We start from the raw sequence: 16,651 nt of genomic DNA, 5'->3' as shown, positions 1-16,651 counted from the left end.
AATCATAACAGTATTTAGTACTGTCCTTTGAAAATATTATTTAAAAATATTTTCTTGCATTTAGCTGTAACAAATGTTCCTCTCGATCCCTTTGTTATCCACTCGAATGCTAAAGTTTAATTATTTTACACTTGCCTAATTTTGAACTTGTAGAGCAGTTTGTATTAATAATTCTCGGCCTCGTATTTTCTAGTGTGTTGTAATATCTTGGTAAATACCGGTACAAGGGGTCGGGAAATGAGCAAAGCAAGCTCTCGGTTTACCACGGCCAATTCAATGACTATGGTATACTGTACAGAGCACATTACCTGCAACAATTGTATTATACACCAGACAGCTATTGTGTTAGTACTGCATCCATATTAGATTTGAAGAAGCTTCAGTTTGATAATAGAACAGATTTTGTTTAAATACTATCATACAAGGTAGTTTTATTTAAACAATTCAAATTCAAATAAAAAAACAAATGGCACATTTTCTTGTATGATTTCATGACATAAAAGTATTGTAAAATAGGACTTATTGTATATCAAATTGAAGCTTGAAATTTGATGAAAATGACTGTATAAAAATTTCATTAATATAAAATGGAGGTAATTAGTTTTCTCAGTTTAAAATTTCCGACTTCCTATCTTCACAGAACGTGCTTATATTTTTAAGGGTGTAAAAATCTCAGTTTTTATTTTATGACATCTATTATACAATGGATATTTATTGGATGTATGTATAATATTAAAGAATACATTTACATTCTTTAAGTATCTCATATATTCAATATAATAATTATTCTTCAGGAAGAAGAAAGTGCCCTCGGTAGAAGACAAACTATTTCTGTTAAAATTAATTGTTAACCCGTTAACACGTAGCTGTGAACGATGAGATAGGCAAAACGAAGAGTGCGAGAAGGGGGATGGGGTGGAAGAGGCTACAAAGAGCGAAACAGAGGAGGCTGAAGGGTGCGCATAGCATTTTACAGACGCGACGTGCCTCGCCAAACCGACGATCGACGAGCAAAAAGCGAAGAAGCTGCGGATGTACAGGATGGGTGTGAAAGGACTCAAGGAATCGTCGCACGTATCTGCCAGGAGAAGATGAAACGGTAACGAGTGTAGTTCATGGTAACTAAATATTCGCAGGATCGCATCGGGGCCAACGACAGAAAAAGGGTATCGATGCTCTCGCTTCCTCTTACTTCTGTTCCCGTGTCGTCGTCCCCGTGGCCGTGTGTATGCAATCGTCGTCGTCGCTAGTGGAGACAATTTATTTTCACGGTTTCGCGCGCAATTTGCCACGGGCACGTGTAACGAGGATAACGAGAATCATTGAATGAAAAGCCAACGTCGCGGCTGCAAATTGCATTTCACGCGACATTTACTGTAACGTCTGCTGGGAATATTTCTAGGTGGGGTTCGTACACACGGCGATCTTGAAACACCAGACGTCGAAGAATTTGATATACTATTTAATCCTGTTCTTAGCGACTCTATTCTTTCTTCACCGCAGTTCGAACAAAATGATATACTTTGAAATAAGTAATCGTGTATATAGAGTGTCCTATGCAACTGACAAGGAACTTGGTAGATATGTTAGACAGGTGAAAATAAGAGATAGGTATTTTTTGTAGTTGCTCAATTGCATATTTAGGGAGTAAAATTACCTCTTAAAGTCATAGCTTAAAAATGCAATCTGGGAAACTCTCATAGATACAAAGAAATTGGTCTTTTGTGATAAAACGAAAAGTATTCACGGATTCTGCAGAAAATAATTTGCTTATAACAAAAAAATGTATTGTTATATTATTTTAAAAGTTACAAGAGCTTACGTATCTCTTATTTTCACGTGCTTAATTATACATATGTACCAAGTTTCATCAAAATCTGAGACGGACAATTGGATATGAACCTTTATAAGCCAAGGTATAACAGTAACCTGAGTGGGTTATAACTACACCCACCAGGCGTTTTGCGCCCGTGAGTCAAGCTATAGATGTAAAATGGTACAAGATAGAAGAATAATGTCATTAGGAAATATTAAACGGCGTTGAATGAAGTATTACGTAATTCATGTGTCAGTACCGAAAGTGGTGGTATTTCAAGGATGAGAGAAAGAGAGATTGGCGGTTTCCCCCTAAGATATCTTTTCAACTAATTCATAAAAATCTGAATTGTTTTAAGAGCTGTTTTACATACTGTTTTAAGAACTCTTTTTTGAATTGCTCAACAGCAGAGGATCAACAATTTTTTTGCAAAGAAACTATACTGGAGGATCTGCTTCGATCAAAAGAGCAATGAGTTACATAAAAACGGAAAAGAAAGTGGCCACCGCGAAGTTGTTCAAATATTTGAAGTTCTAGGAAAGCTGGTTCTGGAAAAGTTTTATGATGAAATTGCCACATCCAACTCCAAAATATAAAAAAATAGGAATTCTTATAAAGAGAGTGTGGTTTTTAAACGAGTAAAATGAAATGGTTACTTGTGCGAAAGATTTAAGTATGTAATTTAACGACTCTCTTAAAATCATTACATAAATGAATTGTAAAATAAAAAGGTACAATTCAATTTCTACGAGTGAACGGATAGACATTGCTGTTCGAGTTCTTTACTATTGCTAAACACGAAGAACTCGTAGTTTTATAGGCAGTAAAAATTGGAGATATAAAAAAGCTTTTTGTATTTATGACCGTGTGCAAGGTGTAATGCTGTTGCAAGTTGTAATGTCTATACCATTCACGTGAGTTGCATTGTATTAACCCTTTATAAGCTGCTTGCAAAACTCGATAATTAGTGGCACCAATTTGTGAATAATATGTCAATTTTGATAATGCAAAAGTTTATAAATTGTAAGCCGTATGAAAGATATAAAGTAATATTTCAACGCTAATAGCAGTATATTTTTATAATGTAAAATATACTTCATTAGAACTTTTTATATTCTCAGCTAGATAAAACTTTTCCCAATGAATGTACTATTGATTTTATTTAAATAAAACTTGTTTGTTAATAAATACTACTAAAGTACATTTTTTATTATTATTATTTATGTACTAGGCATAATTATTTATCAATTGAAAGTGTATCAGAAGTTACTGTCAGGTGCTTCATTGATGTATTGAATTTAAGTAGTATAGGTCAATGAATCAAATATCAAACATCTTTGCATATAGTACAATTAATTACTACTAAAGTATATTTTTTGTAAATAATATTAGCCTGTAAATAAATAAATGAAAAGCAATAAAAGATAAATAAAAATCTTAACAAGTGTTTATCTAAATAAGTAATGGTATCACTGTCATTAATATTTACCATTTACAGATCTTGCAAATTGATTCAAATTGTACCTTATTAATATTTAAAAAATGCTCAGAATCTCTAATACCACAAAAAGGAAGAAATCTGACAGAGAAAAAGAAAGTCGAATGGAGGAGTAGTGTGCACCCATGGTGGCACCTATACAGGGCAAACAATAAGTGTCGGAGGGGGTGGCAGTAGAGTAGGGTGAAAGTGAATCGTAGTGAAAGAGAATGACGCAGTGTTGGGCACAGCAACCACATAAGCGCGAAGATGAAGAAGCAATTATTCTAATGGAGGCTTTGGGAGGATTGTAGCCGGGACAAGTGAGGTAATCCATGAATAATACCTGTACCCTTCCGCCCATCTCACTCATGGTCTACCCGTTACTTCCAATCTTCTCCTCTCCCAACGTCTGTTGTCCTTCTCCTCCTTGCCTCTTTAATATTATGCTAAACTTTGGTAATCCTTAAATGCCAGCCGAGCCGCGGATACACTTTGAATATCTTGAATAACGCGACCGATTCGAGGTCCACCGTTCCTCTTCGTCCCTTTTATAGATGCACCTTTCGAATTCGACTTGTCCAACAATTTCCTGTCTCTCTTCGGATGCTAATTGAGAGCGTAGGATGGTATTCAAGTAGATCCAAGACGGATCGACGTGAAAAGGAGGGAACAGAGATCGAGAGGCCGGGGCAAGGTACACGGATTCAACAGGATTTTCCATTGGGTTCTCGATCTTCGAGGACCTCCTCGGCCCTTTCGATCTCTTCCCATTCGTCCTGGTAACAGGATTTTTTGGACCGACTACGTCGGCAATCCTTTTATTCGGTTCTATTCGTCGAACGGGGAATTTTGAAAGAATGATCCGTCCTTCACCACGGTGAGCCTGATTTACGTGTACCTTCCGTTTAAACTTGTTCTTTTCTTTCTTTTCTATTTTTCTTTTTTATTTGCTTCGGTGGGTATTGCAATGCGATGGATATACCTTTTTTATGTATCAAAGGTATTAGAATGATATTCTGATATTCTTTTATAGACTCGTGCTTAAAAATTCTTAAAATTCTAGGCGTCATAATTATTAAAAATATTTCTATTTACATACAAGTATATATTTATAATTACAAAATAAGAATTATGATAATTACTTTTCAAATTTTGTTATTAACTTAAACCAATCAACATTATTTAAAGTAAATAAAGGGGACGACTTTACCTGAGAAAATAAGTCTAAAATATAGTACGCAAGCACTTGACTATGTCGTAATTGAATGAATTTCGATACAAATTATAGGTTTATAAGTAATATTACAGCATTTATTTCAATTTATTTCATATTTTTGACTTATTTACTCATGTAGAATCACCCTCATCACGGTTGAACCATTAATACTAGGACACCTGTAGAATAACATAATAATTGTTCAAATAAATTGCACCCAGTATTTGGTTCTTAAATTTCATAATCTCTCCTTTTTATGTATTAGAATAATTAAATCATAAAACGAATTGTATTTCCTGTTATTGTGTTCGGTAATGGTTAAAGAGGTTAATTAAATGGTCCGAGCAATTTGACCAACACTGTGCCCCCATTGCACAACACAATACCACAAAATCCATAATATCATAACAAACAGTAGCAAACTTGTTTTCTCATGCGTAATATTACCGGTGAAAACCCGAATCCAATTTCCTATTTCTACACCCGAAAATAATCTGTACACCCTATTACAGAAGTTTCTCAGGTACCTACTTTTATGGGAACACGTCGGCATGTTCTGTTTGAAACCAAATCGTTATTATATTCTGATAATACGTGATAACAGAAATGCTGCAAAATGGCACTTATTTTATATCAATTTAAATTTTAAGTTTTGCTAAAAATAATTATGCAAAGGGGCCATTTAACGTGCCATTCAATATAAAAAGTTTCAACTGTCAAAGAAACAATTTTATTAGAAAATATTGGACAAACAGCGGATAAAGAAGTAATGGTTAACCGAAGTACAATCGTTGTATTTTTGCGAAGCTTTTAACAATGAACGTAAGGGATAAAAAGAAAAAGGAAAATAAAAAAGAATAGGATGGTGTGTTAAAGAAGAAAAAGTAGATAAGGTCGAGGTACACGCGTTCTAGCTAGACTATCCTTAATGTTTCTACCCACAATCTTTGTTCTTTTTCTTTCTCCCCCGTCTTTATCCCTGCTCCTCTATTCTCTCGCGCGCCACGCTTTTCGACTCTTTCTTTTCGCGTCGCATCGGTGGAAACACAGGTGCACTACTTTATATTACCATTCTTTGGGAAACCGTGGGCATTCCACCACAATTTCTGTGTCTACGATAAAATCGGAAGTAATCATGAGAAGTAGGGATCTCGAGAGCACACGTTCGTGCGCGCGCGCACAGAATTGACGGGGAGAGAAAGAGACAGGACGAGTCGACGGGGTTGAAAGGAAACGACAGAGACAGGGAGACGTATGAACCGGTGAAAAAGAGGCGAGAAAGACGGAGAAGGAGGGAAAAAAGTAAGTGAACCCGGGAGTGCAGCGTATCAGAGCTTGTGCAACGCTGCATCAAACGGCTGACGATGCACTTAGGGATATTAGTAAAGCTCAAGCTCGTAGAATGAGAGCCGACTCTACCCTGTCTTCGTCTATCGCTGTCCGAAATGCTGCTTTTAACGCCGTTAATCGCGCCACCCTCTCTACACCACGAGGTTAATAATTCTGCGTGTCGCCCGTCCAAAGTGGAACAGAATTATAGCAAATAGGGGACAAAGATCATAATTTCATATTTTCTTTTTTATTTATACACGAAAATAATGAAACCAATCGTCTAGAAAATTATTATTTCTTTACATTTTAATAGAGTGACAAGAAGGTTCAATTTGTTTATAATTACATGACTTTTCCAATTTAAAAGATAATTTTAACTTCATTGTTATTTTATTAGTAATTGTTAGAACATAATGGTGTAATATTAGTTGAATGGTACTCATATCAATATCATAATTATAAAAATTGAAAAATAAAAGTTTTATATGATATTGGAATTATATTATTTACACGAAAAATAAAATGATTGTTTAACAGTTAATTACAATTACAACATATCTGATTATGTACCCATTGTCACTGTGCCAGCCAACCTCTGAAAAAAATTTAAAAAGTATTAATTATACTGGTTACTTGAAATCTGTATGAAAATAGCTATTAAGGTTTGTATGCTTTTTTCAGGCAAAAATTTTATACCTTTGTACTTGGAAGTTTGCACACGACGTTTTTTGTAAAACACTCTGAAGTTATGTATAAAGCTAATTAACTGAAGGTGTGATTGATCATTTAACACCTTTGAAATTCGGTGTTTTGAATACAAAAAAATGGCTCTTTGGACTTTTTTCTTTTGTTTCTTGGAATTGTGTGCCACTGGGAGGTTGCCCTGATTTCTTTTCAGTTTAATCGTACTTCTACAATCCTGTTAGCTTTTAGCGGAAATGGTCTTCGACACAGAGCTTCAAAAAAGAATGCTCAATGCTTTAAAAAGAATTTTAGAATGGTAATGATGTGCAATATAGTTCAGAAACTAAGTTCGATATTAATATCCATATACAGGGTGTTTCGTTTAAAACAGGCCACCTAAATAGCCCCTCTATCTCTGAAAATACAAAAAATGTTACTGACGTAATCTAAATGGTTTCAAAAGACAAATCAGATGGAAGGATCGTTTTTTATAAATTGTAATTTTTTAATCGTTTTTTCTAGGTCACTCGTGTTTTTTACGTATGTACACACATTTTTTGTTGTTGTATGTTATAGCAAATATTATTGTGCATTCATCCATGTTTAATAGCACGACCTTGAAGTGACCGTGGACTCTAAAATTTAAACACGAGTGACCTCAAAAAAACGATTAAAAAATTACAATTTATAAAAAACGGTTCTTCTATCTGATTTGTCTTTTGAAACCATTTAGATTACGTCAGAAACATTTTTTGTATTTTCAGAGATAGAGGAGATATTTAGGTGGCCTGTTTTAAACGAAACACCCTGTATACTATTCACTTATTTGAAAATTTGTTATTGTCTACTTATAGTATAAAAGTATACAATAGAATATCTCTAATTATTATTTTTCATGCATCTGACTTAATTATATATCAATTAAAGAGTACAAAATTCAAACGCTGCATCAAAGTGTAGATGTTAAGTAGTGTAAATCAATACATGATCAGGCACCTTGCAGTAGAACAATTCAACATAACGTAATCATAATTTTTATTTATGATATGAATTATCATAAATTAGCGTTTATTAATTAAAATAAATAACGCAGTTTTAAATAGTATTATTTGAAATGACGAGCACAATGGCAGTTTTACTTACGTTCTGATTATTCTTTCGACTATAAATGAGAATTATTTTCACGAATGATAATTACAAAGCGTCTACTGAGACGAAGTTATATTCACCGAGCTGGCGGGATTAAATATTTCATTTATGCCTGCAGGTCCGACTTAATCGGTTTACGTTCTTTGGGAGTTGGAAAAACCACCTAGTCTGGGAACCCGTAGAAAGATTTACTGCCGCTTGAAATTCTGCAGTTCTATAAGTGTAACATCGGCGTAACGAATAATTTTTTTTTATCAAATTAATTGCTGCGAATAACCTTTCTCCCGTTTAATAAAAATTAATCCATTTCATTACACCAGTAATAATTTTTGTTAAATCTTAAGCTTTAATTTGATATATCACAAGTAGTATTTTGTAATGATTTTATGTTATGGTTTCATATCTGATTTCCAAAATTCATCATTTAATATGGACTAACTTAATGTATCATGTCATTGCTTTGAATTAGTATTCTATCAGCTGTTTATTTGATTACCAGTTGATATTCGTATCAGTACTAATTACCTTCCGTATTTGGCCAAACTATGCCGAGTTTCACTGTCTGTTTTCGAATGCAGTACATTATGCGTCTGAGATTCGCTGCACGATTAGGATCATGATAGCGTTTCTAATGCGAATTACCAGGAATCGTAAATTCAGACCATTAGTGGGACATTAAATCAGCCGTATAATTCTATTCTATTCTCTACCACAAAGTAGAGAGTTCGGGAGGGAAATAAAATTGAAAAATCAAATTAATTCATGTCGTCTATAGAATCCTTCTTGAATTCAGAGAATTAACAGTCAAATTTTAATGAAAATTATCGAATATTTTATTAATTATGAAATATTTAATTTATAGATATTTAATTGTAGAAGTAACAAAACCGGATAAGTAGAAATTAAAGAGAGACGTTTAATAATATTTTTTTCTTATAAGGCATTATAAATTCCTAATTGTTAAATTTCATAAAATTCTATTAACATATTGAAGTACAATTATTATATTCATCTGAAAGAATTTCACTAAACCTGGGTTCTTTTATTTCCTGAATTACAATGTTTCGTATGCTAAAATAGCTTAATTTAAGTAAAACGAAGAAGGCTGAGGTCGTCTGACGACCACTACCTGTTGCTATCGTGGACAGTAAGTGACAGGAGTTGGATAGATATCATTTCCCTGGTTGCTTCGGATTTTAATGAAATTTCTTTCAGTGCAAAGGAAAAGAGAAGAGGGTGGTGGAAACAACTTCGAATTACTTTGTGGTAATTTAAAATGTTACTTCTGCTTGTGACGACTCGGTTCATTGAATTAACTGCTCCGGTCTTCTTTGAACGTTGTTTTATCATTCACTCTAAATTTACATTAAAATAAAAGAGAGCTTGTACAACCAGAAATTACAAACTACAAGAGTTATGTTTCCTTTATTATAATTCATGTCTCTCTCCATGGTACGCCGTTCGAAGGTTAATAAATCGTTTCTTAGTTGATTAAAGATATTTTTCGAATTTATCGATTTTCGACCGTAGTGCCTTAACCCTTTTTTATAGAGAATAAAAACACGCTACGATTGGTATATGACAAAGTATACAATTTCTCTTCTATTTCCGGTGCCAACAAATGTATCCCGTAGTGCTCCAGTCGCTATTTAATTTTTTCTTATGACATTTTTCTTATTGTTTACCATTTTAAAGCTAGAGCCTCTTCGAATTGCATAGGACATCCTGTATAAAGAAGAGCAAATTGATTCCAAACATGCAGCCAGACATTCTCTATGACCCGTGCAAGTTGTAACATGCGTTCTAGGGTGACGTAAAGTTCTCCATTCTGGGAAATGCCGGGAACAGTTACAAATTGCAAGTCGCCCCCAAATTCTGTCCCTTACTCGGTGTTTAGGATTCCGCGAAACTTGGATCGACGTAGGGATGCTTGACCAAAAGCACGTTAAAACCGTGCTGGATCTCGGGGAAACTGGCGGAAACGCAAACTCCCATAATCTTAGGTAATTGGGAACAGCGTAAGAAAAGCGTGACGCAAATACAAGCGAAAGCCTTTGAACTTGAGCCCACGGAAAAGCTGTTAGACTCGGCAAGCAAAATTCCACTTTCTGGCCACTTTGTGGAGGAGAAGCCTTGTCATCACTTCTCGTTCAAGCCGAAAAGAGAACTGATACCAAAACTTTCTCGTTTTGTTCTCATGCCTTTTCGGCGGAGGAGAGGCTCTTCTCTCGAGTAAGCGCGTTAACTTCCTTCGTTACTTTAACCTTAATGAGAAGCAACAACCTTCACGCAACGACGCGTGTTCCTGTATTTTCATAATTTTTCTAATGGTCATTCTCACCTGCTGTTTTCCTTATGAAACAGTCATTTCCGGGAGAAACTTGGTTAATGACAACATCCGTGTAAATGACGCAGGACAAAAAGTATTAATATTTTGATGGTTGTACATTATATGATATAAATTATACATTATATGTACAACGCAATTAGTAGATAATGCAATGGATTGAAATAAACTAAAGGATATTAACGCAAAGAGTTATTATAAACATAAGAAACAGAAAATAGAAAATAGGAAGTGGGAAATAGGAAAAAGGAAATAGAAGATGGAAAATAGAAGATAGAAGATGGAAAATAAAAAATAGAAAATAGAAAAATGTCACTAGGAAAAATTAAATGGCATCTGTACACGTATTTAAACCAGTAAAGGGCTGGAAAGTGTAATTCACAGGCAATTAATGAATCCCGATTGAAGTTAAGCCGGATATGCTTCGATCGTACACGAGAGCAGTTTCAATCTTCCGTTGACCAGTATGGCGGAGCAGAAAGTGCACGCTCTGCTACCCTGACATAAATACTGTTCGTGGAGCAGCAAAACTTTCAACCACAGTTCAGAGACTCTAGTAAGAGTTCACTGACCAAAAGTCTCCAGCTTTCGGAAAAAGGAGCTCGCTACCATTTCCCGTGCACGAACCAAGAAAAAGGAGGCGAACACCGGAAATTTGCTCTTTCCTCTCTGGTTTCGGGCAATTGGATCTCTACGCGCAATGAGAACCGTGACTAAGCACGCTATCTCTACTCTTTCATTTCGGAACGATTCTTTTCGCTGATGGCTGTCGTGCACGCATTACCTTTCACGTGGTTTGTGCCGAAGGGTCATTTTATTTTAACGTGATCGAAGATCTAAATTTCTTTTGTACTTTCTTACTGTTTCGAAAGTTATTCAAATTAATCTGGGTGTTGATTTTGGAATATTGAAAGTCTGACATAATTTCATGACGTAAAAGTTTCATAAAATAGAATTTATATCAATTTTATGTTATACCATAAGTGTTATTTTTAATTATTTTTATGTTATGAAATGATAGCAAAACTTCTGTTTCGAAATCCTTAAATATAACACGTTAATGAAATGATTTAACGCTATATGTGATCCCATAAAATCAATAGAAAAATGTATTTGACAATATATAACTTTAAGAATATTCCATAAATCACTGTATTCTTGCCATCAATTTTATTTTCAGAAACCTCCATGTGAACGGTCTTAAATCACGATGATTGATACAAGTTTCTCCAAACTTCCCCCTTCTTTCTAAACACAGGAACACTTTCAAAAAAATACTTTTAATAAATACTAATACAAGGAAGTAACTAAGAATGTATACAATCTTTTGTTATTAAATTCCAGTTTAAATAAAAGATTTCAAAATGATAGCATTATGTAAAAGAATTTCAATCAATCATTCTTTGAATAAATCTCTGAAATAAAAAAATATTTGTATTATTATTTAAGACCATGTTTCTTAAAAAGAAATTATGTAATGAAGGGTTAATCGCTTATCGCTACCCCGAGTTTCTTCAAGTTTTCCATATTTCGTAACACTTTTATAACAATCTGCTCTTAAATATTCATCCCTGCGAGAAGTAAAGAATCGTGTCAAGAGAAAAAAAAGGGAGAGAAATTCAACCCGCAAATGCTTGACCTCCCTCATCGTCCGGTTGGATATTCCTGAACAATAATAAACGAGAAAGTTTTCGAACTCGCGTCAAGAATTAACTCAAATAACAGTGGCTTATTGGTATCTGAAAATGTGTGTCCTGCCTATGCATCTTTATTGACCGATACTTTTTACTATCAGGAAACTTCTTCAACTTATGCCGCAGAGACGAGTGGAAAAAGTATCGGGAAATTCAATCGAGCAACTCGTTACCTAAGATCCGAGAAAAGGAGGTCCCCGTTTGGTAGCCACTCGACTCTTTATATTGCAATTCGATGCTCACTCGTCTTATTGACATTTGAATACGAAATAACCTTAAGGAAATTCCATTTATTCCCTCCGGTTAGAAGAAATACAGTGGAGAACAAAATTGAACTAATAAAACCGTTTTTCTAGAAAATTAGACTTATTTTTCAAAATTTTAAAAATAATATTGTACCACTAGATAATATTTCAAATTGACAAAAAAGTAAAAAAATATTCAAATATAAAGTAACAATTTGCACTCTAAATTAGTTTTTACACTAAAAGAAAAATAGCATCAAATCAAACTGGAATTTCGAGCTGCAATAAGTAAGATTAATATTAGGATCAATTGTTGTGGACACAGCGTTAAAGTTTTAATTATATTCTTGGCCGTGAATACGCATTCGTCCGTAACGAATGTAGGAAAGAAAATCTGCAAGTCCGTTGGAGAATGGCCGGTATCCGGTATCTACTCTTCTTTCTCCTATCTCACCCCTTTCGGACGATATCTCCGGGACACGAAAATTAAATTTGCTCCATCGTGCATATCGGTACACCCCCCCTCGAAGCCGTCAATATTAATCTCACGGCATGCGCTCACGGAATTCCAAGAAGGGCAAGGTAGACGCAAGTTTCCCTCGCCAGCTGGATTTCACCGAAGAATATTAATCGATCGTTGGGAAATGCACCACTTCCGGCTACACTCGCTATCTCGGTCAGATACTTTCACTCGATGGAAAATAGATAAAAAATAAAATAGAAGAAAATGTTATTAGAAAAAAAATTAAATGGCACTGAAAGATTGTTCCAATTTAAATGGCCCGTCATGAATTTCTTTAAAGAGACGTGTTAAATCCCCCCTAACATCCAGCATTAGTAATACGAAGGACTAATTATGTGAAAAAAAAAGAAGTTCCCTCTGGTAGAAAGGATCAGTAGCAGGAATTGAACGTTCGAAGTACAGAGGGACGAGCACGTTTGTCATGCAAATACGATTTGGCCGGCATGCAAAAGTGAGCTGGTGATCTCCGAGAAAAAGGAGGCTAAGCCTGGAGTTTTCTAATTTATCCGAAACGAAACGCGAGCAGACGGCCAGCAAAGTCGGATGGCTGTGGCAAGAGCAAGAGCAAGAGCAAGAGCAAGGGCAGCGGCAATATCCATTAGCGAGTGCTAGATACCCCTCAACTGTTTTCACCACAAGAGGGACAGAAATAGAGCGAGGTAAGCAGCGTTTTCGTCGTGCGATAGACAGAGGGCTTCGCCAGAAGTGGGAGACATAGAATAGGGGATGAAGTGGAGGTTAAAGGGATAAAAAGGGAGCAAGAAGGGTTTCGCGGCGAGGAACACCGACGGATTGTGTATTATAATCGGAGGGATAAGATGTTGAGTATTTCTCGAGACATAGGGGGGTAGAAGTGTATAAAGGGAGACCTCGCGAGAGAAAATATTAAATGGGTCTGAGGTATTGAAAAGTAATCGTGTGTGCTTACAGAGGTTCTTGGCATTTATCAAAAATATATATGAAGGCTCCATAGAAAAAGGGGATATAAGATTCTACAATTCTTTAGAATACGAAAATTTAATATTTCTTTAACCCTTTGGAGACGGAGCATTCTTAAGCTTGCATGGAATAATTAATAATTAATTTAAAACAAAAGAAGCAATAATTTTATCCTTCAAAGCATCTATTATAAATCTTTACTGTCTACACTTATAGCTGCACAGAATTATAAATTACTGTGACAGTTATGTTTGGACACGCATATGTATCAATCGCCCGCAAAGGGTTAAAAATATTAATATAATAGTATAATAATTTTATACTTCTTTTTATTTTTAAAATTAAATCACTAAAAAAATTATGTCCCTATGTAGAAGTTTTTATTAAATTATCATAGAAATTTCATTTCATTTTATTTTTTAAACGCAGCTTGAAAAATATAATAAAGTCAAGGAACGTCACGTATGAGCATAAGTTCCATGATATCAATATTGTAAGTTCCATTACTGCTGAAAGAATTTTTGAAGAATATAGCAGCGCTCGTGCAAGGAGAAACGATTCTTACTTCGTCGACGTTAAATCTTTTGGGGTACGTGCCCCGAAATCAAGTTCTCCACTTAAAATCACGGAACAGAAATTACTTATACATAAGTTATCGGCAAATCACGTGGAAGTGGGTATCTTCTGAGTAAAATGAAAAGTTCGGTTGTTCGCGCAGCATGCGAGAACAGGAGGATTAAAATACGACAAAGTTCAAAATAAAATTCGTTTTACTGTTAAAACTCCCATTATATTTTTAATATTCCACAATAAATTCATTCAAATAATAATTAATTTAATCATGTACATCTATAATTAATTATGTTGTCACTACTTATATCCATTTGCCATTTTCATTTACTATTGATCAAGCCTAAACGTTGATTTACACTTTGCGCCTGCTGCCTGACCACACATAGACTTACACTACTAATCACCTGTCAGACCATACACCAATCTATACTACTTGTAGCCGTCGAAATATACACCGTACCATACTACTTGTCAGTATAATTGCACCTAGTTAAATGTTTGATAAATTGATGACCTTCGTGTTTAATAATTAACGTTAATACTTAATACCATTTTTTATAAAATTTGTGAAAAATCTTGAAATTTCTTTCCATTTTCAGTATAATAAAAGAAAGAAAACAGAATTTCAATTTCTACCATTGAAGTAATCGTTTTCCTCTACTACGGTATATCCAATATTTCGTTAAACAAATTCAACATCCTGTTTGCAAAAAGAGGTCTCTATCCGGGATACGAAGTTTCATCGAACGGTGCATGTAACCGTGTAAAAGCAACCTTTTTTCACTACTGGCAGTTTTCTGCTACGTCCGATGGAGTCCAATGTGATCTCGCTGGCTAACCCGAACCGTGCTGAGTCTTTTAAGACTTTTTAGCTACAACGCTAGAACTTGAGGCGTTTCTCGTCGATTCAGCCATCGCGCGTTGGAAAGGGTTCGAAAAGTCGTGGTCAGAATCCGAGGTGGATTCGGCTGTTGCAAGCTCCTGGGAGAATGCGAATGAATGGCGAGGGTAGGGCACAACACGAAAGGGGCGGTCGACTTGAAGACCCAGTCCACCAACGCAGACAGTTACCCTGTTAATATGCAAATCTTATCATCGACGATTTATTCGCGGATCCTGAAACATACGAATCTGTTCCATCTTTGAGCGAAACGATCGAGTAATTAACTCCAACTTGTTTTTCGGAAACTGTTTTCCCATAAATGAATTATTTTTAAGACTTCTATGCTAGGGACTTTTATGTATCTTAATTGTAAAGATCAACTTATAATAATTTTTTTTTTTAATTGAAAAATTAATTCTTTAATGTTCTTTGTTTTTGCTCAAAACAAATTAATGTTCCTGCCTCGATAGGATGCCCTCTTTAGAGTTGTTAATTTTAATGAAAAGACATTATGATACTTCATTATCGGATATTGGAAATTAATAGTAATCAAAGGGTGCGAGTGTGCAACAAGCGCTTTCGTCGAGGTGTATGAACGTTAAGAGGGCGGATCTAATGAGTTACTAATTGAAGTTGAACTACCACAATAAACTAGACTCTTCAAGATATATTAATTGGAAAATTACGGTAATCGAGCATCGTTGAAACTTGTTGAGGCAGAGGGGGATGAAATCCTGTAAACAGGGTGTGAATTATGGGTTCCTCTTCTTCCAGTAAATTAACCTGATATTAATTTTGTGAAATTTCCCAGAAATTATATTATTTTAAAAATTTCTACAAAATCTCAGAATCACACAAATACAAAAGAATAATTGGACGTTACTAATAATTTTTTTAATAATATTCAAAGTATTTTTTAGTGACCTAAAAGTGTAGCTAAAATGAAATTAATTTATTTACCTGTATTTGAATGTATCAATAGTCTTCGAAGAAGAGACTAACAATAAGATTGAATTGGTCCTCGGGGACGACAGACTATAGACGATATACGAGTAAGTTAGAGGAAAGAAACAGAAAGTGAGAAAAAGGACAATAAAAAAATGAAATAATTCTTACCTCCTATCCTCCGGAGAGTACCTAGAAACCCTGTGAATATCATTTTCGTCGATGACTTATCTCGAAATCTTACATTTGGGACCACTGAAGCTCAAGAAGAATGAATTATATTGTCACCCTAAAGAAGAATGTCGCGATCCGACTTTCCTTTGAATTTGGATTTTCCTAGCAGTACTACAATTTATTATTTTTATACAAATTCTAATTATTTTCATTATTCTTACAAAAATTTTTAGGCTATCCTAATTATCTTTTCTTATAATATCCATGTTCAGTGCACGATCTCCAAATTAAAACTTTCAAAAATGATCCAATTAATATGATTGATAAATTATTGGAAAAGAAGAAAATTTCTGACATCTTGAACTATCTAAGAATAATATCTCAAAGAATCTTTTTTGAGACGAGCTTTGGTTTAACTCGATTACTTTATGTTATCTTTATCCAATATTTTTGATATCGCGATCTCGCACGAAATCGAGGGAGCTTTAACTTCTTTCATACAGAAAAGAGTGAGATTGATAAAAATTAATGTACACAAAGTTTTACATACTGAAATATTTAATAATCTTAAAATGTAAAATCCACGTTTGATTTTTTTTGAAAAAATAATTTAAATAATTGCTATATCAAATTAATCAATGTCTGGTGGAT

Source organism: Osmia lignaria, chromosome 15, assembly GCF_051020975.1.
Source record: "Osmia lignaria lignaria isolate PbOS001 chromosome 15, iyOsmLign1, whole genome shotgun sequence".
NCBI classification, from domain to species: domain Eukaryota; kingdom Metazoa; phylum Arthropoda; class Insecta; order Hymenoptera; family Megachilidae; genus Osmia; species Osmia lignaria.
This window is presented reverse-complemented; position numbering follows the sequence as displayed.